The sequence below is a fragment of the Leptidea sinapis genome, chromosome 21 (assembly GCF_905404315.1).
Source record: "Leptidea sinapis chromosome 21, ilLepSina1.1, whole genome shotgun sequence".
Taxonomy (NCBI): Eukaryota; Metazoa; Arthropoda; class Insecta; order Lepidoptera; family Pieridae; genus Leptidea; species Leptidea sinapis.
Window position 1 is genome coordinate 12,752,594 of NC_066285.1, and position 27,376 is coordinate 12,779,969.

General features: G+C 34.3%; 1 long non-coding RNA gene across 1 annotated transcript; it reads right to left on the reverse strand.

Annotated features, from left to right (window-relative positions):
• Positions 1–2,758: 2,758 nt before the first annotated feature.
• On the reverse strand, positions 2,759–4,344 carry LOC126970606 (uncharacterized). The gene is made up of 3 exons (XR_007730669.1): positions 3,762–4,344; positions 3,297–3,564; positions 2,759–3,213 (listed from the first exon to the last, which is right to left on the reverse strand). It is a non-coding gene; the product is annotated as an uncharacterized LOC126970606 (long non-coding RNA).
• Between the last annotated feature and the right edge of the window lie 23,032 nt (positions 4,345–27,376).

Here is a 27,376-nt window from a genome sequence, read left to right on the forward strand (position 1 = left end):
TGACAAGCGTAGCAGTGCAGTTGCAGTTATTTAACAGAATTGTCGTGCTTTGAATATGATATAGATTCGACATGCTTAACGCCTGTTGTCTAACTAGGCACCCAAAAATTTCACTTTAGTCTCAACCGGTACAACTTCATTATATACTTTGATTTTATGGATGGTCTGAGTCTTTTGTTAGAACAAAGAACAACTCCACTTTTGGAAACAGATAGTGTATACGGATAGCCCATGTTGCAGAAGATATTCTGAAAGGTACTGAAATGCTTGATTTAGGCAATTTAATCGATTATTCCATTGACTTTTCAGAACTGTACAAAACACATTTCATCTGCATACTGCAATATATGACAGAAGGAGGAAACTGTTCTAGCAAGGTCATAAGAGTATAAGTTGTAAAGAAGAGGGCTAAGAACTAACCCTCGAGGTAGGGCTTTCCACATTGACTTAGGAGGGAGGAGAATGGACCTTTAAACGATGATGGTTAATTTCTGGTCAAAATATGGTCTAATAGATTTAGGACAGCGATTGGATGCCTCTTCATATGATATATTTTCTTGTGGCTATATATTTATTATTTTCAAATATTAGGTTATTTAAAAATTTGTTCGCACCTATACCATTTATAAACAGACAGCTATATTATTCCGGCCAACTTTTTAACACCGCCTGGACAACTGACATGGCTAACTAACTGGCTGAATTCAATTTGACGGTTGGTATAACCTTTGGCAAAGTTCTGAGCGGGTAATGTCGACAATAAATGGTCCTTTATCTAATGTTGTATATTCTTTAATACCCACAAGTAGTGTTGATTAGACATAAATGTTTTGCGGATAAAGCGGATGCTAGCTTCTTATCCATTATTGTTTTTTTCATTATTTGTAGCGATATTGATATCGCTTGTGTCGAAGCGCCGTTTGGACACCGGATAGATACAGTAATATGCGGAGGGTCTAGAGGTTCAGGAAGAGATATGTACTTAATGATAAGGTAGGGTAAGTAAGGATACAAACAAACTTAGCTATAATATTAGACACTCACCTAACACCAATATAAATGAAAACCACCAGTAAAATAATAAATTTCCGTTGGATATTGCCAAAAACTTTGCACAATATAGCTCTAATTACTAAACAGTAGTTATAATTTAAATCGCGGCTCACCAGTGACAGTTACAATCCACTAAAATAAAAATTAAATGTTTAAGTTACCTAGTCATAAAATTACAAAAAAATTATAGTGACAGATGTCAGTACTTTAGATAATTGTACGTTTTTTGGCGGGAACGAGTGAACGAAGGAAGGCGCGCTTATACAAAAAAAAATTGTTTAAATTATTGTTCATAGTGCATATATTTTTCATACTTGTAAATTGTTTATTCTGGTTTATAAATATTCGATTTTTGTATATATAAATTGTTAAGTGCGCTTCCCCATCGCCATGGGGAAGCGTACAGGTAAAAGGCCGAAGAACGGCCAGAGCGACGCAGAACCAGCAGACGAACTTCCCCTATCCGAATCCTCGGTATCTGACGCGGAGGTGACTGAACGTCTCATTGTAAGAAGAAAGGATAAAGAGAAGTATACCCCTTATAGAGCGACAAATTATTATAGGTTATACGACGAAAATTCAAATAAGAAGGAATTTATTGTATTTCTCAATCGCAAGCAGGGTGAAGTCAAAATATCAGACAAGGACAGGTTGGGTCTGTCAAATGGAATCAGGAGGCATTGCGTATCGGGTGTGTTGCACCTGAGGTCCGTTAATGCTTTTAAAGTTGGTGTTACCTTTGACCTGCCTAACAATGCGAATGTATTTTTAAAAAATGAAAAGTTACTTAGCGAGTTGGAGATGGTTGCCTCAATTCCGGCTTCTGAAACGGAGGTCACTGGAGTTCTTACTTCTGTTCCCACTGATTACTCCAACAAAAAAATTCATCAATTAATTGCATCGAGTAAAAAAGTTATTGCTGTGAGAAGGTTCATGCGGCGAGTAAAGGACCCACAGGGTGTTGTCTCCTTTGTTCCAACGCAAACTGTTGCAGTCACATTTGCATCAACGTTGTTACCTGAGTATGTAACACTTGATCACTGGAGGCATGAGGTTAATGTATATGTACCCCCTATTAAACAGTGTCTACGCTGTATGAAATTTGGCCATATTGCTAAATTTTGTAGAAACAATGAAGTTTGTTCCATATGTTCTGACAATCACAATTTTAAAATGTGTCCAAAAACTTTAACAAAATGTGCCAACTGTGGTGGAGATCACATAGCTATCTCATCTACCTGTCCTCTGAAAAAACAAAAAATTGAAGAAAACAAAGTGAAGTCCCGTAGTGTTAGATACTCAGATCTCTTCAATGAATCTGCTTTCCCTCAATTAAACTCAAAGTATATTGACACACACCTGAGCAATCTTATAAAATCTGACAAATTTATGAACCTCTTGGTTGAAGCAGTTTTACAAATTTGTACAAATAAAGATAAGTTAACTATAAATTCAAATAGTATTAAGGAAATTCTGAATAACACTTTTAGAAAAAAGACACCTAGTTAATTGTTATTATGGATACATTGAATATAGTGCAGTGGAACGCTCAAAGTATTATTAGTAATAGGCTTATTTTTACAAGGTTTTTATATGAAAATCATATCCATATTGCTATAATTTCGGAAACTTGGTTAAAACCACATCAGTATTTTTTAATAAAAGGCTATAACACAATAAGGAATGATTGTGGTAATAAACACAATGGTGTAGCAATTTTTATTCATAATAATATCACATTTTCTAACATAAATACATATTATGATAGTGCTCTACAAAATGTTTGCATTAAAATTAAAATTAATAACAAAGAACTGAGTATTGTGAGTTTTTACAGTCCTTCCAATTCAAATCCTCCATTTAATAAAAACAATTTAAACAGTTTAATTAAGTCCATTCCAGAGCCAATGATATTTGCAGGTGATTTCAATGCTCATCACATGTTGTGGGGATGTGTTGATACATTGCCTCGAGGTAAAGATGTTTTAGAGGTTATAGATGAGAATGGTCTTGTTATTCTGAATAATGGTCAAGCTACCACAATAGGATCTCCATCTTGGCGTCCTAATGCTCTTGACTTGACTTTGGTAACTCCATCTTTGGCTCTTTTATGTGACTGGTCAGTTATTGACAGTCCTCTGGGCAGTAGTTATCATCTCCCTGTAATAATAAAAATGGCAGTAAGTAGTGATAGTATTAGTTTGCAAAACACATTATGTAATAATCTACATTTGCCCACTCACCCTAATTATAAGCAGGTGAATTGGAATATGTATAGTAACTTAGTTGTTTCTTATTTGGATGATGTTAAATTTGACACTTTATCTTCAATAGATGCTTTTAATTCCTTTTGTAATATTTTACTTTCTGCTGCCAAGCAGTCAATCCCTAGCTGTCTGTTTTCCAAAAGTTCTAATAGTAATAATGCTACTAGTTCTTGTTCACAAAAATCTTTTAAATATCCTTGGTCGCCTTGGTGGAATCAGAGGTGTACAGAAGCAGTTTTAAATGCTAAAAATGGTTACATTAATTTTAAAAACAACTCCACTGATGAAAATTATGTGGAGTTTAAGAGATTGCGGGCTTTAAAAAAACTTATCTTAAAAAGTGAAAGAAGAAATAGCTGGATAGGCTTGTGCAATTCATTTAATCGTTGTACTCCTTTGTCTTCAATTTGGAAATACATGCGCAAATTTAACAAAACTTACATTCCTGACAGTGTGTTGAATGATAGTTGGATTCCAGATTTTCTACAAAAGTATACTTCTGACTTTGTATCAAATGAGTTAACTAACTATGTAAATGTTGTTAATGATAGTAATAAATATTTGATAGAGCCTTTTTCTTTACAAGAACTAAAATCCGCTTTATTTACTAGAAGAGATACATCTTTCGGTCTTGATACCATTCCATATATTTTACTCAAAAAACTTAATTGCCACAGTCTCAACATCTTTTTAAATAATCTTAATCGCCTATGGAAGGAGAATACTATTCCTGCAGAATGGAAAACAGACTGTTTAATCCCAGTTTTAAAGCCAGACAAAAATAAAATGTTACCTGACTCTTATAGACCTATAGCTCTCACGTCTTGTGTTGGGAAGATATTTGAGCAGCTTCTAAAACAACGTCTCGAGTTCTTTATAGAACAAAATTGTCTTTTGCCTAATAATCAGTTTGGTTTTCGCAAAGGTCGGTCTTCTAGGGAGAGTATAGCGCAGTTACAGCTTGATGCGCATCAATGTTTAGCAAGTAATCAATATCTTTTGTCTGTATTTTTTGACATCTCAGGTGCCTTCAATAGTGTAAATATTGCCGTGCTTTGTGACGAGTTATCAATGTTAGGGATACCAGGTAAAATAATAAATTGGATGCAATCCTTTTTGACTGACAGAAAAGTATATGTAAAATTTAATAAACATTTGTATGGACCACGACTTTCTTCTCTAGGTGTTTGTCAGGGGGGAATATTGTCTCCTTTAATTTTTATTATGTACATAAGACGATTGAACCTTATTTTGGGGCCAAATATAGTAAACCTACAGTATGCAGATGACTTAGTCGTCTATGTATCGGGAGTTGATCTGATTAATTTAGCCGCTACTATTAATAAAGCACTTGTAAATTTATATCAATACTTTTCTTATCTTAATTTAAATGTAAATCCAACCAAATCAAAAGTCTTTGTGATTGGTCGTAAACGCATCATATTGCCTCCCATTTTATACAATGGCATTCCACTGCCTATTTCATGTGACATAAAATTTCTAGGTGTAACATTTACTCCAAAACTTTCTTGGAAAAAATATACAGATAGTGTTATAATTAAAGCGAATAAAGCTTATAATGTATTAAAATCTTTGTGTGCAACGTCGTGGGGAGCGGACCCTAAAATATTGTTAATTTTGTATAAATCGCTTATTCGTAGTCATTTTGAATATGGCTTTCATTGTTTCGCCGCAGACAGCAAAATTGTTAATAGTCTGGATAAAATACAAAATAAATGTATGCGTACAATATTGGGTGCACTTAAAACTAGCCCAATAGCTGCTATGCAAATCGAGGCCAACCTTCCTCCTTTGTGTATTAGATTTAGTTATCTTAAAGAAAGATTTATTTTAAAGCTCTATAGCTTGCCGACGAACAATCTTCTTAAGAATCTTATTGCTTATCAATCGTCTTCATTTCCGAGACAGTTGTTTATCTTGCAAGATTTTTCTTCATTTTTTAAATTTCTACAAGATTTAAATATTCATCGGAATAATGATATACTTCCCTGCCATGCAGGTTCTTTTCGATGTAAATATTCTGCAATTAATGTTGTAATAGATCCAAATTTAACTTCAAAAGAGGAGGTTCATGTATTATTGTCAGAATGGTCTAATTGTAAATTTGTTTATACGGATGGCGCAAAAAACAATAATAATGTTTCTTTTGCAATCTACCTTCCTGAAATTAGGAAGGGTATTGGCTTTAAGATTAATAGATATGCCAGTATTTTTACTGCTGAAGCCGTCGCTATTCTTTTTGCTTTAAAGCATATTAAGAAACAAAATCAACTTAATAAGAAGTGGGTAATAGTTAGTGATAGTATGAGTGTGTTAAAAAGTTTGTCAAATAACAAAATGAGTGCTAACATCAATTACATCATTTTTGCTATAAAGGAATTGTGGTTCGAACTATGTTTAATCGATATTAAAGTGGATTTCGTTTGGGTCCCGTCCCATATAGGAGTAGCAGGAAACGAAAGCGCTGATTTTCTAGCTAGAACTATCATTAATATATCCGATCTATCCCTATATCCTGATTGCAAAGATCTAGACATTAACATACCATATACAGATATAATAAGTAATCTAAAACAGCGTATGACTCTTCTTTGGGGAAGATATTGGTACAATTGTACAGAAGTTGAAAATAAGGCTCATTCGTATACTTTGTTAGATAATCCCGTTAATAGCACACCCTGGTTTTGTAAGTTTAAAAATAACGCTCACAGAAAGTTCTATACTACAATAACACGAATGCGTATTGGTCACTATCGATTGAATTTTCATCTTCATCGCAAAAAAATTGTCTCCTCTCCTTTTTGTGACCATTGTAATAAGCAACAAGATCAGTCTCTGGATCACATCTTTTTTGATTGTTCGTCCTTTGGCATACAGCGCCTTGTGCTGATGGATGAGCTACTGGAAATATATGGTGCACCCAATATAATCCCGCTCTCAGTAATAGATCTATTAAAGGACACATCAACTTATATGTCCTTGTATAAATTTGTATGTAATACTGTAAATACATTGTAATTTGTAGATACATACGTTGTAAATTTGTTTATAATTATGTAAATACGTTATAACTTGTACATATACAACTAGTAATAGCATAGCGCAATTCGCGAACTGAACAGATAATGTAAATAGGTAGGTATTATTCTAAAAAGTTATGCAAATTACACTGGATTTGACTTTAAGAAAAGGGGAAAATTATTAGAGACTATATTACTGGATTTGGACTTACTAAAAGGAAAATATGGAAAATATTCTTTAGAGAATTATACATTAACGGAAATGGTAAAATAACTGATGACTTTAAGACTGGATTGGATTTGATGAAAGAAACTACTATAAATATTCGCTATCGAATATACATAATTGGAAAAGGAAAATGGAAATAATGTAAGATGAAATGAGAAAACTGGATTGGACTTTTTGTAAAACAAAATAGTGAAAATAATAAATACCAAAGAAATGAAAATACTAACGACAAGGCAGTAAGGCCCCTGGCTATAGCCTGTTCGAAAGAACGAATTAATATAAAAAAAAAAAAAATTAGATAATTGTACATAATCTTTGAAACAAACAAGTTGAAACTTGGCAAATGGCAATTGGCATTTGGCAGTATTTATTTTGTGCGAAGAGAGAAGTGTGTGTTGTGGAGTGAGGTGATTGACGAACGACAATTTTGCCGTTGTTTTAGATGGTATATTCAAATAAAAAATAAAATAATAATTCTGTTAGATACCGGAATGAAATTTTATGATTTAGTTGACATTAACAAATTTAATTTTAAACAGAAGCATTCAACATTTGAAGTTCTTTCAACTTTCGAACTACTTCATATTCATAATTTTAAATTTAAGTAATAAGCATACAAAAAGGGATATGATTACAAAAACAAGTGAAAAAAAATTGGAAATGTCAACTGATATAAGAATTTTTGGAGATATATGGTCTACAATGACAATTTTCTGAGATATTTAAGTTTAACACAATATACCTAAGATAAAATGACTGTTACTTACACTGGTGAAGTTGCCACTTGCCGTGGTTTTGGGACCTTTCTTAAAGTATTGTACAGGTATGCATAGTTTCATAAATATTTGTGCTTTATTTTAATAAAAATTATATTTATAAGAATTTTATGAGGCGCCAAACTCAGTCGTGGTTAGACCACGTTAATTGGATAAAAAATAGCGAAAGTCGGGCTAGATAAATTATTATGTTAATTTTACGATAGAAATAATTAATGTTTAAATTCAGTATAAACGCGTTTTATACAATAAACAATTTTATTTATTTACATTTAATAACAAAAGTCCCAATCATTTATAGTTTACTTCACTTACTTAAAAATCATTTGTACCAAATTTCTTCCTGGTTCAATTTCCAAATTGTGTTCAGAAGACCCTTGTCAGGTAGCTTGAACCAAATTGAAAGAGTATTTATTATATTGCCACCTTAAGTTAAAGTATTTATTACTGGTGGTGGAAAGTCTTTAACTATCAGTAATTAAAATTACATATAGAAGGAAGATGCCATGTAAATATATACAGGATAACAGGTTAAGTTGACCTATTCCCAGTAAGGGTGTATAGTTTACATCATTTCTGACTGATAGTAGACTATAAAACAATTTATGCTTTTTATTATATACTTATCCTAAATCTAACCGATTTCGAGATATTTGGATTTAAAAAGTTTTTTAAAAATTTAAAAAAAAATAAGATAAGATGCTTTATAAAGCCAATAACTAATATTGTACATAAAATGAATAAATAATTCGGATATCAGAAAAAAAATATTATGACAAAATAAAAGCTAATAAAACAATAGTTGAGTGCCAGATACAAAATTTACTAAGCTTTAACATTCCAACAAAACATGTTAATGTCTATATTTCATGTTCAACATGTCCACCTCTGTTTTGCACATATCTACACATTCTTTTTCAAAGTCTACTTTTAAGTACACCTGTAGCTAATTTCCTTCTCAATTCATTGGCCACATCACTTATCTTGCCTCTCATTACTTCAACTGACAAATTGGGTTCTGCTCACTGTAGATGAGACTCTTCCTGCACCCCCCACACATAACAATCCATAGGGGTTAAGTGTGGACCTCTGGCTGGCCAGGGTAAAAGCCCACCTCATCCAATTTGTTTGGATAATTTGTGTACAGCCATTCTCTGACACTTCTCCTGAAATGTGCAGGGCATCATGCCGAAACCACATGTCTTGAATCAGATTGACAGGCAAACCATTTAGTAGATCACTGAGGTCTTGTAGGAAATCCCCATTTAACTTCTTATGGAGAGAGTATGGCCCAATCAAATAAGACTCATCCACACATTCATCCTAAATCTTGATTGTAATTCCTTTACTTTTCTTGTTATGATTTCGCAGTTCTTTCGGCGCCCAATAATGAGTGTTATGATAATTGGTAATCCCATCTTTATCAAATTTTGACTCATTTCGCAATTTTCGTCTTCGATATTCTTATTATTATTCTTACGGATCTCCTTCAATAACATGTACCGGCGTATAATGATGCGTATAGGCCCGCTGTATGAACGGTAAACCATACTTTCCATTGCGAGAGTCCCAGAACACTGGCAGCAATCTTTGTGGAAGTGGTTGGATCCAATCGAAATCGTTGCAGTATCTCATTGTTTTGTTCTTCGACGTCATCAATCACACGTTCCAGTTTCTCGAAGTCTAACAAGTTGAGCTCATTTCCGGCACTCGGCGGCCGGGGTAGGGTGTTATGTTCTCATTGCGAACATGTGCGGACACTCAATTACACTAAGAATCCGTAGCAAATTAACATGTCATGTAGGTGGTCATCTTCTAACACACAAATCAGAGCCCAGTTTACAACAGGCAAGAATCAGAAGAAATAGCCCAGAGTCACAGCCAAGTCAAGTAGGAATCAGATGTGCCGTTTTGTTTCGCATAGGTTAGTGTCGAGGACCAGAGCCAATCCCCCGGCCCCTCACCCGAGAGATTTCACGCCAGGAGGGTAACGGCTCTGCCAGAGTCGGAGAATCCCTCCTCGAGCATTGTCACTTGGATCGCCCGTCGCATTGGAGGGCACAGAACCTTGCATTTCCGAAGACAAAAGAGACATAAACACACCACGCCACGCTCCACGATTAATGTTGACTTTTGCAATCGGCGTGGAGATTAAGGGAATCCACTTCAATTTGATCGACGTCTTCCACCACGTAGATATCACAACCACGGACACAGAACATTTAACATACCCGGTTATAAAATGCCGCTGTATGTGTGTTCGTTAGGGAGGATATCTCATGTCGTCGTCTCGCCAATTTTAAGGGTCTGTCCTTGCCTCTTCAGCCTCTCTGGCTGCGCGTAGATTTTGAGGACTGGGTCTCCATATCGTCTACAGGTCCATAAGGGTAATTTGTTTGGGGGTGCCTATGAAGGGTAAAGATTTCTTACAAAAGAAAAAAAATGTTTGCATAATATAAAAAGAAATATTTATTAGTTTTTATTTTAGACTTAGTTTTTCTAAGGATTCTATGGACAATAGTGAAAAGTCTGACCGATGTAGGGTGTTGTCAACTTTTGAACGAACGCTTTACACGGGAAAAAAATAAATTGCTTCTTTTTACTTTAGTCATTTCGAAATAAAAAAAAATTGTGAGGTATTTATTAATTTTTGCTTAAGCTTGTATAATTTATACGGCAGATACGGCGGTAGCTACGCCTCTGATCAAACTGCAAATCAAACGGCTGCGTTCAAACGGCAATTGACTAATTCGTAATGTATGTATGTTAAATATGTGAATGTAAGTTTGTTAGTTACGCTTTTACGCCGGAGCTAATAACTCAATTTTGATAGAAAGAACATAGGCTACATTTTATCCCGGTTCTAAAATCTATGGTTCCCGCGGGGTTTATGAAAAACTGAAATTCATGTCGATGAGCTTTAACTATACCAATAGTAGGTTTAGTTTTCCATAGCAATCTTCCTCGAAATCGGGAACCGAATCTGGAATAGTACATGAAATAATCTTGAATTCCAAGCTAATTATTTTTATAAACCCTTTATGTACGCGGACGAAGTCGCGGGCATCAGCTAGTATTTAAAATTTTGATACACACACACACACACACACCTCTATTGCCACTATACAACTACGAACTATACACCTTTACACTGTTTGTAGTTGAGGGGTTAAAGACACGTCTTTAACTTGCATTGATTTTTTCCCTATGAGGTTTCACCAGGCGCGGCCTACATTATGTAGACCTAATACACTTTATACTTCGTCCCCTAGTTTGAGTTCAATGACTAAAAATCAATAAGTTAACTATGCATATTCTATTTGCATATCTAACTCCAAAAGTTACGAACATAATATACAAAGTTGTACATATATATAAGACAAGTTATATCGGATACAATTAGGCTTATTTATTCTTACAAAAGTCCATAGATAATAGAATAGTAGAAACACAATTTCTAAAACAATATAAAATATAAATTTAATTATCATATTTTACAAAAATTAAATAATTCCTCGGACCTTTTTTGTCCGAGAAGGGTTATTTTGAGATATTTAAGAGTGCTCACGTCGTCTGTGTTTTTACCGCTCTAAACACAAATAGTGACTCGTTTATGTGTGACCATGTTTTTCTTGACAATATATTTACGGCTGTTGACTTTATCTATATTAAATTATAAATGATTTTACACAAATAAAACGGAAAACAAGATTTTGTGAAGGGTTGCTTCATCCTGAGTGTAGAACAAAGCATACAAGATTTTACCAACGATACGTTACATGAACGGTTGGCTCAGTTGGAATAGCGCTCACACGGAACGCGAGAGGTCGCGGGTTTGAGTCTCGCATCGTTCATAAAAAATTGTTTTCAGTTGTATTTGTATAATTAATCCCAGAAGTGAGGGTTATCACTTTACCAAAATAACAAATTGTTTAAATGATTTTCCTGATTATACCACACCCCGGAAATGAAGCGAAAACCCTCGAAGGCTCTTTAATTATAAATGTTTATTGTACGATATTATATTGTAATCCATATTTTTTATAAAAAGAGGGTGCTGAGTTTCTTGCGCCTGTCTTCTCAGGTCAGTGGCACTCTATTTTGAATGTTAAACAAAGTTCTCCGCCTGTCTGTGTCTGCGTCTGTCTGTCTGTGTCGTCGCTATAAAATTAACAACTACTTAACCGATTTTCGAGCTGTTTTCTATCTATCTATCTATTGATAGCGTGGTTCTCGAGAAAGGTTTAAGTATATAATTTGTTAAGTTTATGATTACGGTTTTTGTAATCATTAGCGTTATTTGTTGGAGCCTGGAGGTGTCGGAAAACATAACCCGTCTGTGAGCTTTCAACGAAAGCGCTTTCTAAACCCTTTGAGATATAACACAATAATGTATGGTGGACTATAATGCAGAAATACGTTTCTGTTTCATTTTTAACTCATTAACTTGAAATGTGGGTAATATGATGAAATTAAGTATCTTCGTCTCATAAGCAAACTTTTCACAAAAATGTGCGCAAACACTGTTCTTGATGAAAGTACGTTCACTTGATGTAGATATATTTAATATACTTACTGGTGTCTGGAGCGTTTCGTTTCGCCCTTCTTCACCTTCCACTACTTGATGAAACTATTTTTAAAATATTTAATATCGTTCAGTTACTTAGTATATTTATAAATATGTAAACAAACATACTTTTCTTCATAAGTCAAAATCAAATAAACTTTGTGCGAATAGGCTTAAAGAATACGATAGAATCCATCTCTACTCTGTGCTTAAACTAAGCGCTTTAAAATCTTTAAATAAATATAAATCTTTCTATTAAATTACTGAATATACCATATGTTCAGAAAAAAGTAGAGCTCGTGAGAAGAACATACAAGAATCTACGGCCTCTCTTTCAAATCAAATAGATTAGGTACGTATTTTACAGGGTCTGTTATATACATAACTAGAGACCGGATTATATGCTTCAAAAAATGGCCAAAATATGCAAGTAAAATAGCTAAAATATGCATATAATTAAACAGGAAAAAATAAAGTCATTGTTAAATATTTTTATTTTATTTTATAAAGGCTTGTAGGTACTGACAATCGTATTTGTGAAAAAAAAAATGATACAATATATACCTACTTAATGTGTACTAATAAAGTACTGTTCTAAATGTTCTTTAGACAAATTTTATTGTGTCTACGATCGCTTAATATTTTTTTGTAAGCGGAAAATGAAATGTTCTACGTCTACTGAGGATACTCGACAGAATACAAAAAAACTATTTTGCATCATACAGAAACAGTACTATTGTTAGGTGTATCAGGACTATCTATTTTACATACTTCTTTATTCTCTACATATATTTATATTCTTTAACCGTATAGCAGGCTTTTTGAATGAGTCGATTCTTTATAATCATATATTAATACTAGCTGCCCCAGCAAACGTTGTATTTCCATGTAAAGTAATTAAATAGATGCAACTGATTGTCAGACCTACCAAATATATCGTACTACAATCATTATTGTATTGGATTGACATCTTGCAACTCTATAGCGGATTTGTGGATGAAACAGAATAATATAAAAATCGCGATACAAAAATAGGTGTTGATCGAAGACGGGTGAAAATTTTAAGTTATATTTATTTTTCAATGCTGAATCATAATAAAATAAAAATTAAAAAAATTGTCAAAAAATTAAAAAATATCACCCTTATCATTTAGGGGTATGAAAAAGATGTTGGCCGATTCTCAGACCTACCCGATATGCACAAAAAAAATTCATACAAATCGGAGTTTCGGAGGAGTTTGGTAACAAAAAACGGGACACGAGAATTTTATATATTAGATATAATTTTCAAATAATATAATTATATAATTTTAGTTACCTCGTGTCAAACGAACTCTTTTGGCAGATGTAGTGTGTCCTATATATTTTGATCTTCACTGAGGCATGATTAAATAATTAGAAGTACTTACGAACGTAATTATGAACCTAAAAATAATTCAAAGATAGCAAACACCTGTTATAAGTATTATTTGTTTCGGTGCTTGCTTCAGGCAGTGTTAGGTTAACATTAAGAAAAGACTGAAAAAAGTATCTGTTGCGCTTTTTGATCAGAAGTCCTAAAATTTATAAATCAACGAGATCACAAGACGGCAAATAGTGATTGCACAAATTAGCATAAATAAATGTTACATCATCATCAGCCGGAAGACGTCCACTGCTGGGCAAAGGCAAAGATTCCCACGACGATCGGTCCTGCGCTGCGGTCATCCAACGTTTTCCATTGATCTTGACCAGATCGTCGGTCCATCTTGTCTACCAACACTGCGTCTTCCGGTACGTGGTCGCCATTCGAGGACTTTACTGCCCCAACGACCATTTGTCCGTCGAACTATATGCCCTGCCCACTGCACCCACAGTTTCGCAATCATTTGGGCTATGTTAAATGTTTATAAAATATGAAAAAAATCATGTAAAATGCGAAGAAACTTTTGCCCCTACCTATTATAGTTATTATAACGTTATATGTTTCTAAGAAATTAGAATCATATTACGGACTATTTGTTGAACAAAAAAGTGAACAATCCCAACACAACACTACTCTTCAACAGATGCCACGTTTTACAAAAATCATTAGATTGTGAGTAAAATCAATTAGTCACTTTAGCCCCATAGTTGCTTTCGCCCCGACTGACCTTACCTTATATGTACCTAATGATAATACATCGCACTATTATGAAAAATAGATTGATCAGCGTTACATCATTTTATTTATGTGTCGGGATTACTTACGGCTTCATAAGATGCATAATAGCTTTAAGGGTAAATGTATACACTTCTACAATAAAGTCCCAGCCACTGTTCAGGCATTATCTATAAATAAATTTAAATGTTTTATAAAAAAATGGCTCTGTCGTTAATCCTATTACTCCACTGCTGAATATCTAAATGATCGGACAGCCTGGGAGTAGATTGTGATTATTTTATAGCGATAGAAATGACTGTACTATATTATATATTTTTATTGAAAAGAGCGCAAAAAAAAGAATGCTGGGAGAGTTTCTTGCGCCGCTTCTTCTCTCTCAGAGTGCCATTTGTTTCCGAAACGGTAGTAGTATCTAGTAGTATAAGAAATGACATCAAAAAGAATTCTAAAGAATCAATTTTGAGAAAATAAATGCCTTTTTATGCCTTTTTAAGTAACTCATGTTACAATGAACTGCTAAGAAAACAAATAAGCACCTATCACAAGCTGTAGTGAAATAAAGTAGAGTCAAGGTCACTAGCTGCTGTACGATATAAACTGAATTTAGTCTTTCATTTATTTTCTAAATTTAGACTTCATTATGTTACGTGGTTGTAACGATATATTTGTCAAATTATTGTAACTTGTCTAGTCGAGTTAAAGTTCAAACTTCAGAACCCCTCCTCCACGGGCGTGACAAATCCTAAAAAATATTATCGTGTGATATTTAAGTAAGTATAATATGAAATATTAATAGTACCTAAGTACCTATTAATAGTTTTTTACATTTTAAATGGGGGATGGCTGAAAAGAACACCGCACGAAATATTATTTTAAGCAGCATATTCGAATTCCAATATATTTAATAAGGTCACAAACTAACAACCTTTCGAAAATTTACTGGATAGCCAGGGTGGTGTGGCCGCCGCGCGTACTAACGATTTGGATACCACAACCCAAACACGGGGAATGAGACAGGCCGCCTGAGCAAGAAGAACCTTAATTTCTTTAAATTTTAAACGGATCGGATATATCCGATTGGCTCTCTAGCTCTTATACTATAAGAGCCATCATCAGTAATTAATTTGAAAAAAATTTTTCTACAACTAAAAGTTAAAATAATAAAATAAGCAGTCCAAAGTATTCGACTCTACTAAGAAATCAATGAACTACCTACTTAAGCACAGTAAGGGGAAACAAGGCTCGAGAATTACGTCATTCAAGTTGTTCGACCACACGTAACGACAATGAAGAGGTGTGGCGACTGGCGAATACTATCTGAACATAATAATTATAGAACACTTCGATTAACTCCTCTGGATGCTGTATCCTGTTTATGGTCTATGACGTCTACTGTGCAAATATACTGCTCGCGTAGAGCGGAAGGCGGCTAATCTTGTCACATTGACCCCTCAAGGTCAAACCTCCCAATGACCTCGGGGAGAGTCAATGCTAGCCTTTGGCTTAGCCCGGTGTGCGGCTATACCGACACATATATTACGTGACACCTACATTAAACATTGGTTTGTTTTAAATTGCAGTGACCTGATTTACATAAATTATTTTGAGTACCTATCTTATCATGATTGATGATTATGATTATTTTATAGCAATAGCAATGACAGTACAATATTGAATATCTTATTAAAAAGAATGCTGGGAATGGTGAAATTTTGCGCCGCTTCTTCTCTCTCAGAGCGCCATTTGTTTCCGAAGCGGTAGTAGTATATAGTATTTTTTTTATGAATATAAGGAATGAGACGAGCAGCAGGTTCAGCTGAAGGTAATTGATATGCCCTGCCCATTACAATGCAGGGTCGCTCAAGATGATTGAAAAACCCAAAAATTCTGAACGGCACTTCAGCTGCGCTCGTCACCTTGAGACATATGGTGTCAAGTCTAATCTGCTTAGTAATTTAACTTGCTACGGGGCCTATGAGTTTCACCAGCTGTAGAGAAGACTGGTGTAGTTCCTTTTTCTGTTGCAAGAGAGTATGGGAGTTGGTGATTATTAACTATTAGTTTCTCGTTAGCTCTTTTGTCTTCTTTTTCCATAAACAATTCTTCGCTATCAAAAACCAATTTCATGAAGCATTTACTCGTGAAATTGCAAAATGGAAACAGTGTCTGAGACCAGTATGACTTTTTATTTATTTAATCAATCAAAATTAGTTTATTCACGTAGGTCACGGAAATGACACTTATGTCAAAAAAAAAAAATTTTCTTATTGATTCTACCACTACTTCGTAAACAGTTGAGCTAATGAGAAGAAGTAGCAAGAAACTCATTGTCACTCTTTTATATCAAGATTTACATTTAAGTACATCGATTTACAAATCATTTCAAATTACAATAAAACATGTAAAATGTAAAATGATGCAACAGACACACTCAAACTTCAAATAGTCAATGTCTTACACGAGTATTTATGTTAACCTTTGTATGGAAAACAATCGCAAACGAACATACGGGTCATATGGGGGTTATGCACACGTTCTATCCCTTACGTTTTCTGTCGCCGTAGTTTGATATAGGTGGTTGTGGATACTGGGAGTTATATAACATAGGAAGCGCAAACTGCGAGCCCATATAAAAATACATTCACCGTAGAAATCAAGCAATCTTGTAAATATTTACATCTTTAAATAATAAAAGCCTTAGTGATACTAAAAGATATCAATATGAAAACCGAACTTTTTTTTTAATCATTATTTTCTACTTGGTACCTCCACGGGGAACTCGTAACAGGGTTCAGACATGGACACCGAAGTAATCTGTCAGTCTAAGTGCTCCGTTTCTTCATTCTGATATTTTAAAGTAAAATACCACATTTATCAGATCTATTTTCCTTACTGTAGACAAGTACAAGAAGAAGTTCTTGACACCAATAATTGTACTATGTGAAGGAAATAGCTATTACCTAGATACAATGGATGTACAAATTAACACTTGTTATTTTCTTATTACATCCAAGTGGTAGAAATACTTTTGATCTGATTGATAACACTGCTCAACACTAGCTCGCATATTTGGGTATATGAACCGATTGCAATTAAGAACACGCTAATTATTTTACCAATTAATTTTTATAACATATTAGCGAAAATAGCATTCAAATCGGTTTAGGCGTTTGTAAGGTGAGTGTGCACAAACTTAACAGAAAAAAATCTAAAGACTAATTTTGGCTTCGTTATGGTTCAAATTTAAGCTGGACGAGAGCTGTTCTTCAGCTTTTATGAAGTCCAAAACAGTTAACGTTTCCTAGCTTGGGTAGTTCGTTCATTGAGTTGAGGTGCAGTCTTGCTGGAAAGTCCGAGGTATCACTAACGATCTAAGACCGTCTCTTTACACACTTTGCGTAAGTCTTCACTCCTTATTCAATAAAATGAAGCTTTGCGACTCTGATAAGACACCCTGAACCGAACCATGACTGACGCAAGATGATGTCCACGGACATCTATAAATGGTAGAACAGAGCCAACTGTACTAACATTTGTAGTGTTCCGTAGCCAAATGGCAAAAAACGGAACCTTCATAGATTCGTCATGTCTATCTGTTTGTCTGTCCGTGTGTGTCACAGTCACTTTTTTCCAAAACTATACAAGAACTACACTGTTGTAACTTGGTAAGTACATGTATTCTGTGAACCGCATTAACATTTTCAAACAAAAATAGCAAAAAAAAACAAACTTTTGGGGTTCCCCATACTAAGAACTGAAACTCAAAGTATTTTTTTTTCATCAAACCCGTACATGTGCTTACCAACTTCAAAAATAATATTGAGGTTTCTATATTATATATAAATGATATTTTTTTCTAAACTGAAAAGTTTGCGCGTGAGACACTTCCAATGTGGTAACTTCTAAAATAAGAGAATGATAAAAATAAAATATAAGATATACATTAATTACCATAAAAACTACCACCGAAAATTTCTTGGAAAAAGATCTAGTGAGTAGTTTTTTTTAATACGTATTTAAATGATGAGAGCTCATTTGCACTGTATGATTTTGAGCAAAGATTTTTTGCCTTTTCCATTCAAATAATTGAATATCATTTTCCTTTCTAAATAACTTTTATATTATGTTACTTGCTGCTACGGAAACCTTCATGGGCGAGTCCGACTCGCACTTGGCCGCTTCTAAAGTTTTATTGAAGTTTCTGGCCCTTTTTTAAAGTTTCCTACCCCACTCAAATTAACTTTTTGCAAGCAATACTGCCTCGTGCACGAGTATACTTGCATCAATATAGTGTGAATTAGAATGAAGTATCGTTTTCATATAGACTCAGGTTTATTAGGTATTATTATTACCTAGTGTCCATAATGACAGTAAGTTGCCGTATTAACTATTTTAACTTAACTAAAAACAATCGTCATAAAGCTGTGCTGTGTATTTATTTGTCGTGGTATATGCGGAGGGTGCTCTGCCTAGGGTTGTCAACTTTTATTAGAGCAAATAGTGTACGTGTATCTGATTTCAAAATAGGTAAATAAAGAGTACGGACTTTCAATTAAGAGTATCATTCATTATTTTGTAGTTTTAAAAGGTATTTTTTTTGTACTTTTTGTTAACATAATTATTAACAGTAACTTTTTTGGTTATGACACTGGGTTTGTATAATATGTACACTAGTATAGTATACATTATGTAAAAATGGTATGTTAGCATAATCTATTTGTGTTACAGATTATAGAGTACGCATACATGATATTTATATCATGTATGCGTACTGTACGTATTGTACTCAGTACAATACTCTATTTTAGAGTACGGTTGGCAACCCTAGCTCTACCCTTCATTGGGCGGAACAACTCACAATCCACACCTGTCGCCATTAATTCCTTTATTCTTAGCTGACCCGACAGACGTTGTTCTATTGATAATAAAAAAAAACTCTTGCGGATGGAATTTTGGAAAATCCATTCTTAGCTGACCTCTATTCGGTGAAAAGAATATTCCTACCAAATTTCAAGTCTTTAGCTCTAGACGTGGTTCCAGAGATATCGTGATGAGTGTCTATATACGTGGAAATCTCTTATATATATACATATATAGATTGAACTTCGGAAATGGATTGTCTTGATTCATATCACAAATTTTCAAGGATTGGCCTTAAGATTTGACTGGTCAGGGCGAATGCGAGGCGGATCGGAAATTAAAGATTTGCGGGCTAACTCGTCATGCAAAATGTTCATTAAGTAGTTGCTGCAGATCTGAAGAATTGCTATTATCATTGCTGCATTGATCTCTTGACATCGATCAAGTTATTTGTCCATTTTGCCCATGAAGTATAATTGTAAAAATTTAAGCTGTGCATCTTCGAGAGGTTGCAGTGATCCAATACGATGGTGAATCTGTTCTTATATCTACAATATCAAAAGCAAAACCCGTATTACTGATTTATAAACACTTTTTTTAGAATTACCATACACAATACACAGGAATAAGTATAGTAGGTATGTTATTCTTTTACTGTATTGTGTGTAAGTATGTAAATAAATAAATACCTAGAATATCGGATTAAATCCTCGTTCTTAGATGTCTGCCCCAGAATGTATCAGAAAATATTTTTTTTTATAATAATATTTTTCGTAAGTTTTTTGATATTTTATGACTTATTATATCCTATGTCCGTCTTCTGGCTCTAAGCTACCTCCTCACCAATTTTCAGCCATATCGGTAAAGCCGTTCTTGAGTTATAAATGGTATAACTAACACGACTTTCTTTTATATAGGTATATAGATGTATCGATTGGTATTATTTTAATTGGGATGTGTATTATTAGATAATATGGTGTTATAACAACAGCTGTGTACCTTACATTTTGTATAATCATCACTTTTAATCACACTATTGAAGCAAATTAAAGACGTACCCATATCAATAAATATTACTGTAAAAGTCTAATTAGTAAAATAATAATTGATTATAATAAAACCCAATTATTAAAAACGTTATTGTTAAGAAAATAACAACGCATAAAAATTACTATTTTTTGTAAAGTACGTAAGATCTATATTTGTTGACAAGGGTAATAAATACCTAATAGATGTTTTAAATACATCTTAGCTCTCCAAGTCGTGCCCGTTCTTGAGCATACAAATATTTGACATATAGATATTATAATCAAATCATAATAAAAATAACAAAACAAAATTGATTACATCATTAAATAAAGTTAAATTAAATTAATCGCATCGTGAAGTTAAAAATAAGAGTGACCATATCATTATTAAGAAAAAATATTACAAATGTTATAGTTAAATAAAAAATTATGATCAAAATACGTAGTTTGATCTTATAGTAACATTTATGCGCTAAATATATTTTAAGTTTATGTTTAAATTCCCCTTTAGGACACTAAATAATACCTATATGGAGCATGTACCTAGCTCATACTCGAAGGTGCGGTGCGGCATCTAGGTAATACATATTATTACTGTTTACAGGCACCTCTGAGATATATATATTAAGTATATCGCATTTAGCATTACTCGGGATTGTTCAGCTATCTTTAGTATGATATTGTAATATGAGTACCAGTTGACCGTATAAGATATTTTGCTCGTTAGCTTTAATTTTTTTGTTTATCTCAAAAATTGAATGTTAGAACAAAAGCAGTCATTTTGTGCAAAAATACCTTCACTTTGCGAAGGCAGCTGAATAGCACAGTATATATAACGGCTTAAGCTGATTTATAGCTTTAGCTGATATATATATATATATATACTGTGTAAATAGCAGGGGCGTAGCTACCGCCGTATCTGCCGTATCAATTATACGGGGCCCTGGTGTCGGGCCCACGACGTGCATAAGCAAAAATTAATAAAAACTCTTGCTGCTTGCTGAAAAAAAGACAAGGAGAGTAAAAATTGTAAAAATTTTGGAAAAAGTGACAGATTCATTAATTATGATAGAATAAATATTTAATTTAATTTTATGCAAACATTTTTTTTCTTTTGTGAGAAATCTTTACGCTTCATAAGGGTCCCAAGCAAATTTTTATACGGGGCCTCGACAAGGCACGCTACGCCACTGATAAATAGTGTTTCTTATACCTACTAGATGTAAGAACATCTATTCACCTATTTTGAATTGATTCCACATATGGAATCTGAAGTGCATACAGTGAACATGCACCGGGCATAACGTATCGTTTTCTACGCTTAACGAATCGTTAATGACCCGTCCTGTTGCTGTTAGTAATATAACTTGATATAACATGAGCGATCTGCACTTGAAAGTACCTTAAAATTGATCTAGCCCTTTTAGAAATTATAAGCTGGAAAAGATAGGCATATAAAATGTTATAAGTTGGATTTCTTGTGTAATTATTGTGTTGCAATTTATATGGAATTAATAAAAAAATGTGATTTGATATAACAATACAACACAATATAAATAAGACACGGATGACTAAAAAAAATAAGGACTCCGTGTCACCTTACATGACAGTGAGGCACTAAAGCAAGCCGGTAAACGTGTAAATACATAGATAGCCCCACGCATACACTTACACTAATACAAGCCGACCGGCCGCCATTATGAGATTTGTCATCGTATGTGGCAGATCAGTTTGCGTGGCAATAAAATATTTTAAAATGCCGTCGTGCATTGTGCAAAAGTGTAAAAACAATAATATAAAAGTATTTGTGGATATATGATTATTTAAGGGAGAAAAAATTGTGTACCTGGTATACCCCGTAACCGCAAACACATTAGCATAAAGGTGCTTCACTTGCTAATATCACGGCGCGGAGTCTTTCTTTTTTTACTAGTCCGTGGAACAGATATTAGAACATGTTTGTTTTGTTTCAGATGGCGCGGAAGTATTTACAAATTAGTATGGTTAGATCTACTCACATACCTACTAGTATATTATATATTGAGTTTGATATACCGGTTGTTACTTAATGAAGAATCTAAAAGGTATTTACTATAATTTATTACTTGAGAAATGTTACATATTGTTTTCAAATTTTAAATGCGGAAATTCATCGGTTTTACTGTATTAATAGTAATTTGATTAATTTGAATCTGTGATTTCAGTTAAGTTAGTAATTCAGATTAGTTGATAGTAATCTGAATTTTTGTTACTTTTCCGGTCCTTTTTTATTACATTTTTAGATTAAAGCCTTCCATTCCAATCTAGCCTTATTTGATGATGAAAATAATTTTAAACACCTGCGTTTTCACAAAATAAACATTTAAATATCACTAACATGTAAATATCTCATTCTTTATGTTTATTATAGTATAGATTCGACGATTTATTTGTTTTATCGTAAAAATAATATTCGCTTATATTTTTTATCATTTAAATTATATTTTTACTTGATTGTAAAATGAATAAACACGTTTCATTGTATGCATCGCATTTGTACATGCTAGCAATAATTACACTCAAAGATTATTTTTTTTTTTTTTTCCAAAGCTTTCTCTATCAAGTGTCAATTTAAAAGTTTTCTGTGAGATTGAGAGTAGGTTTCTCTCGGTGGGGGGAATATATAAATCATTTTAGGATGGAGCTCAGAGTTGATGGTAAACATAATTCACCACTTAGTTAATGTATGCACATGGCATTTTATCACATGTTTTAACTACCGTGCTGTAGATACGCGACAAGCAACGCAATATCAAAATATAGAAAGCTAGGAGACATATACAGAAGTGATATTAAAAAGTATCAATATAAACATCATATCAACCTAAAGAATCAATACTTATAATATATACAAATGATTTGAGTTTTCTTTATTGTTAATTCGGCCAATATTTGTCTTTAAACAATTCGACACGTGTTTCGCCTCTACTCGAGGCATCCTCAGGACGTGTTGTCTCGCCAAAATCTGGCACGAGACTCATGCCATTTGAGTTTGACAAATATTGGCGGAATTAACACTAAAGAAAACTCAAATCATTTGTATTATTATGGATTTCCGCAAAGTAACGCCTTCTTCTTCTTAGTCGGACACTCTTGTCAGAGTGGTCGTGGTTGCGCTGACGAGGTACATGGTGGAGTGTTCGGTGGGTCAACATCCTTTCTGAGGGTAGATCTCCTGGCGATGTGCTTTCATTTCTGACGGTTAGAGGCGTTGCGAGTACACTGGACTATGGTGGACTCAGTAGCCTTTGTGATGGCGTCTATCCAGCGGGTTGGCGATCGACCGCGTGCTCTCTTGCCTTCCACCTGGCCCTGAACTACCAGTCCCTCCATCGAGTTCTCATTTCTAGAGACGTGACCAAAGAACTTAAGTATACTTAGTTGCACAATTGACGATAGTCTGTCTTTAATACGAAGCTCTTTGAGGATGGATACATTGGTGCGAAATGCCGTCCACGGGATCTTTAGGAGGCGTCTCCAGCACCACATCTCTAATGCATCGATTTTACAGCGGTCCTGCAGTCTCAGAGACCAAGTTTCGGCTCCATAGAGAAAGATTGGAAACACAAGGCATTTCATCAATCTGACTTTAGTCTTCTTGGTAATCCTCCTGTCCCTCCAAATCTTTCCCAGTTGTTCCACTGCAGAGCTGGTGATGGCGCACCGTCGTCTGATCTCGTCGCCACATCCTCCAGTACTTGATATAGTAGAACCAAGATAAATATAGGTCTGAACCACTTCACAGTTGGCTACATAGGGTACGTTGGTTCCAATTTGTTCGGCCCGGTCTACTATCATCATCTTCGTCTTGTCTCGGTTAATAATAAGTCCGAATTGGAGACTGGTACTTTCTAGACGGTTTAGAAAATTTTCCATATCTTCTCTAGTCTGTGCGAGAAGGGTAGTATCATCAGCGTATCTGAGGTTATTTATCACGCGTCCCCCAACAGATATTCCTTTGTTCCAATCTTCCAAGACAATGAATATTGAATTCTCTGGCCTTCTAAATAATCTGACGCAGTATAAGAATTTGTTCCCGAGTGCCTCTTCCCTTAACAAATCCGGCCTGCTCTGGTGCAATCTGCCTTGAGAGGTAGGCCAACAGCCTTGTATTAATTATGTGGAGCATCACCTTACTTGCATGAGATATCAAGGATATGAGTCGGTAGTTGATGCATTTCTTGGTGGACCCTTTTTTGTGCAGTGGAATGAAAATGGATTTTGACCAATCGTCAGGCCATATTCCAGTCTCCCATATTTTACAGCAGATGGTATATAAAATATCAACTCCAGGTTCTCCCATCGCTTTGAGGACTTCTATTGGGATCTCATCACAACCTATGGCTTTATTGCATTTGAGGTGTGTAATTGCTGCTCGTACTTCATCCCGCATGATGTCGGGTTCACGGTCAAGTATGTTGTGGGGAGAACATGTGAAGCTTAGTACCAAATTATTGGAAAATAATGATTGACAATATTCCTTCCACACATTCACGATATCCTTTATCTCCGTAACCGTATTCCCAGCGGAGTCCTCAACAGCCCACGTCTTAGGTTTAAATTGGCGTGTTATGTATCGCACCTTATCATGCAGATCTTTGGTTTGATATTTGTCGGAGTGCTGTTCCAGTTCATGACATATCTTACTCAGATGGTTATTGCGGTCACGTCGGCAAGCAGCTTGTATGATAGCTGACTTGGCATTTAGCTTCGTAATGCTAGCACCACCGGCTTTAAGTTTTCGGCGCTCTTCAACCAAATGCCAGGTTTCTTCCGTCATCCAATGTTGTCGTTTTGGTAAGACTGTTTTCGGTTGTGACTCAGCATTTGCCTCCACAATATATGTTTTTACAAGTTTTTTACAAGTAACGCCTACATCAATAAATTTACTTATAATATAATCAAAGTCCAGCAGGTTTTCTATTCTTGGACTTTTTGCTAAACGTAAACAAACATTTTGGCATTGACAGTTGAAGGCAGATAACATAAATATACCATGCTGACATACGGCTAGTAGTAAAGCCTAACCCTCTTATTCATAATAGTCTGCTAACTTAAAGCATTGCTAATTCGCACTCTGTCTTCTTCTATTGACCTAAGTCAGATTGAGAATAAACACTCCTTAGCGGCTGTTTAAAGTTAGCGGACCATTATGAATAAGGGGTATATGTTTTTGCTTTGTAATGTTGCTATATTAAATATAATAAGTAGCAGCTTTGATATTTAAATTATCAGAAACGCAGGTGTTTAAAATTATTGAAATAGCTACTATTTTAGATTACTTAATATAATGTTTCATAGGGAATCGTAGTTTGGTTTTGTTTAGTGACCGCAAAATTAAAAAAAAAACACTCCATAGAAAAACGGGACAAGTCCTTTGTTTGAAGTCTTATTTCTTATTCACAAATTGTTTTGTGTAAGTTCCCAGTAAATATTCTTTGAAAATTAAGATATCAAATATTATAACATAACGTATTAACGTTTAAAAAAATTATGATACACAATCTAGTTGGTAAAATTAAATCAAACACGATTGACTATTGACACAGATTGGTTTTGGACCTTGAGCTTGTTATATCATGGTAAATACTTAATTAATTATATATGTTATAGCTATTATCTTAAGTAGGCGAACAAGTTTTTATTATGAAAGAATTATATACTATAAGATTATCTTATTTCTTAGATGAATATAGGTTTGCACAGATCGAATTTAGATTCACTACTAGATCCTGTCCTGTTGAAGTGTCTGAACAGACTCAATAAAAACAAAGAAATAGAAATCGATTCAACAAAACCATACTTTTTATTTTTAATAAGAGATCTTCAATTACAATTATTTTAAGTATATATTTCTAAAATCACGAGTGAAATATCAATATTTATTACATTTACAATGAATTCATTCACTTTCCTCTATCTTACCGACCTACCTATTATTTTTTATTTTTTATGAAAATAAGGGACGAGACGAGCAGGACGTTCAGTTGATGGTAACTGATACGCCTTGCCCATTACAAATGCAGTGCCACTCAGGATTCTTGAAAAACCGAGAAATTCTGAGCGGCGTTCGTCACTTTGAAACATAGGATGTTAAGTCTCATTTGTTTCAATCAAATTGCAAAGGAATCTATTTTGAGAAAATAAATGCCTTTTATGCCTTTTAAGCCTTTTCTATAGTGGGTAATTCATATACACATCACTAACTAGGTCGTCACTGCAAATATATTTTATCATAGCATTGTAAGCATGTATTCTTTCCAGACTTTTCGAAGGTGTAGTGAACTACTGCAGTTTCCATGGGAATGTGATACCGCTTTCCTTTGTGCTCGGTTTCTATGTAACGGTTGTGATGAACCGATGGTGGAACCAGTATACGACGATACCATGGCCCGACTCCATCGCTGTCTTCGTGTCGGCCTCCATACATGGACAGGTAAGTCTATCAGTGCTGCTCAACGTTATATGAAGTTTGATTTTTATGGAAGAACAGGAGAAACGTGTGTATGCGTCATCTGATATTAAAGTGATCACCATCTCATACATTTTCCTGCTACACCAGAGGCATCACTGGAGCCTTTTAGCTTTCGCACTTTTTTCAAGGAACCTACCCATTTCTTGTTTCGTAATATTTTTTGCATTGCATAAATTTGCATAAATTAAATACACCTTCAAAACATGACGTCTCTGTTGCTCTAATATTGAATGATATACAATTACTACTGCAATTTATACTGCGATGGTTGAAGGTTAATTCAAATTGAGAAAAAAAAATACAACTAAAGTAAATATTCGACTGCCATCTTGCAACCCTATTGCGAATCTGTGGATGGAACAGAAAAATATAAAAATTGGCGATTAAAAACAGTTGATCGTACAACGGTGAAATTTTGATGTTGTATGTATTTTCAATGCTTAATCATAATAAAATTAAAATTAAAAATTTTGTGCCTTTATCATTTAGGAGTATGAAAAATAGATGTTTGCCGATCCTCAGACCTAATCGATATGCACAGAAAATTTCTTACAAATAGGTTCAGTCGTTTCGTAAGAGTTTGGTAACAAACGACACGAGAATTTTATATATTAGATGTTATGTATTGTAAATATTGTTAAACAAGAGATTGTTAGTCTTTCATGTGTTGCTGGGGTCCAAGCAACAACCGTCGCACGTCATTAAAGACTTGTCAGGTCTAGTGAGGAAACTGGTTAGGCACCTTGAAATATCTCGAGACGCAATAAGTTTCAGACAACAAGTGCCATTCACGGTTAAACGCCTTCTCTATGTTCAGAATAATTTTTCTCGCAACTCGTAATTTTGATTCGTTTCAAAGAATAAACTCAATTCAGTGTTGAAGAGGAAACTGACTAGT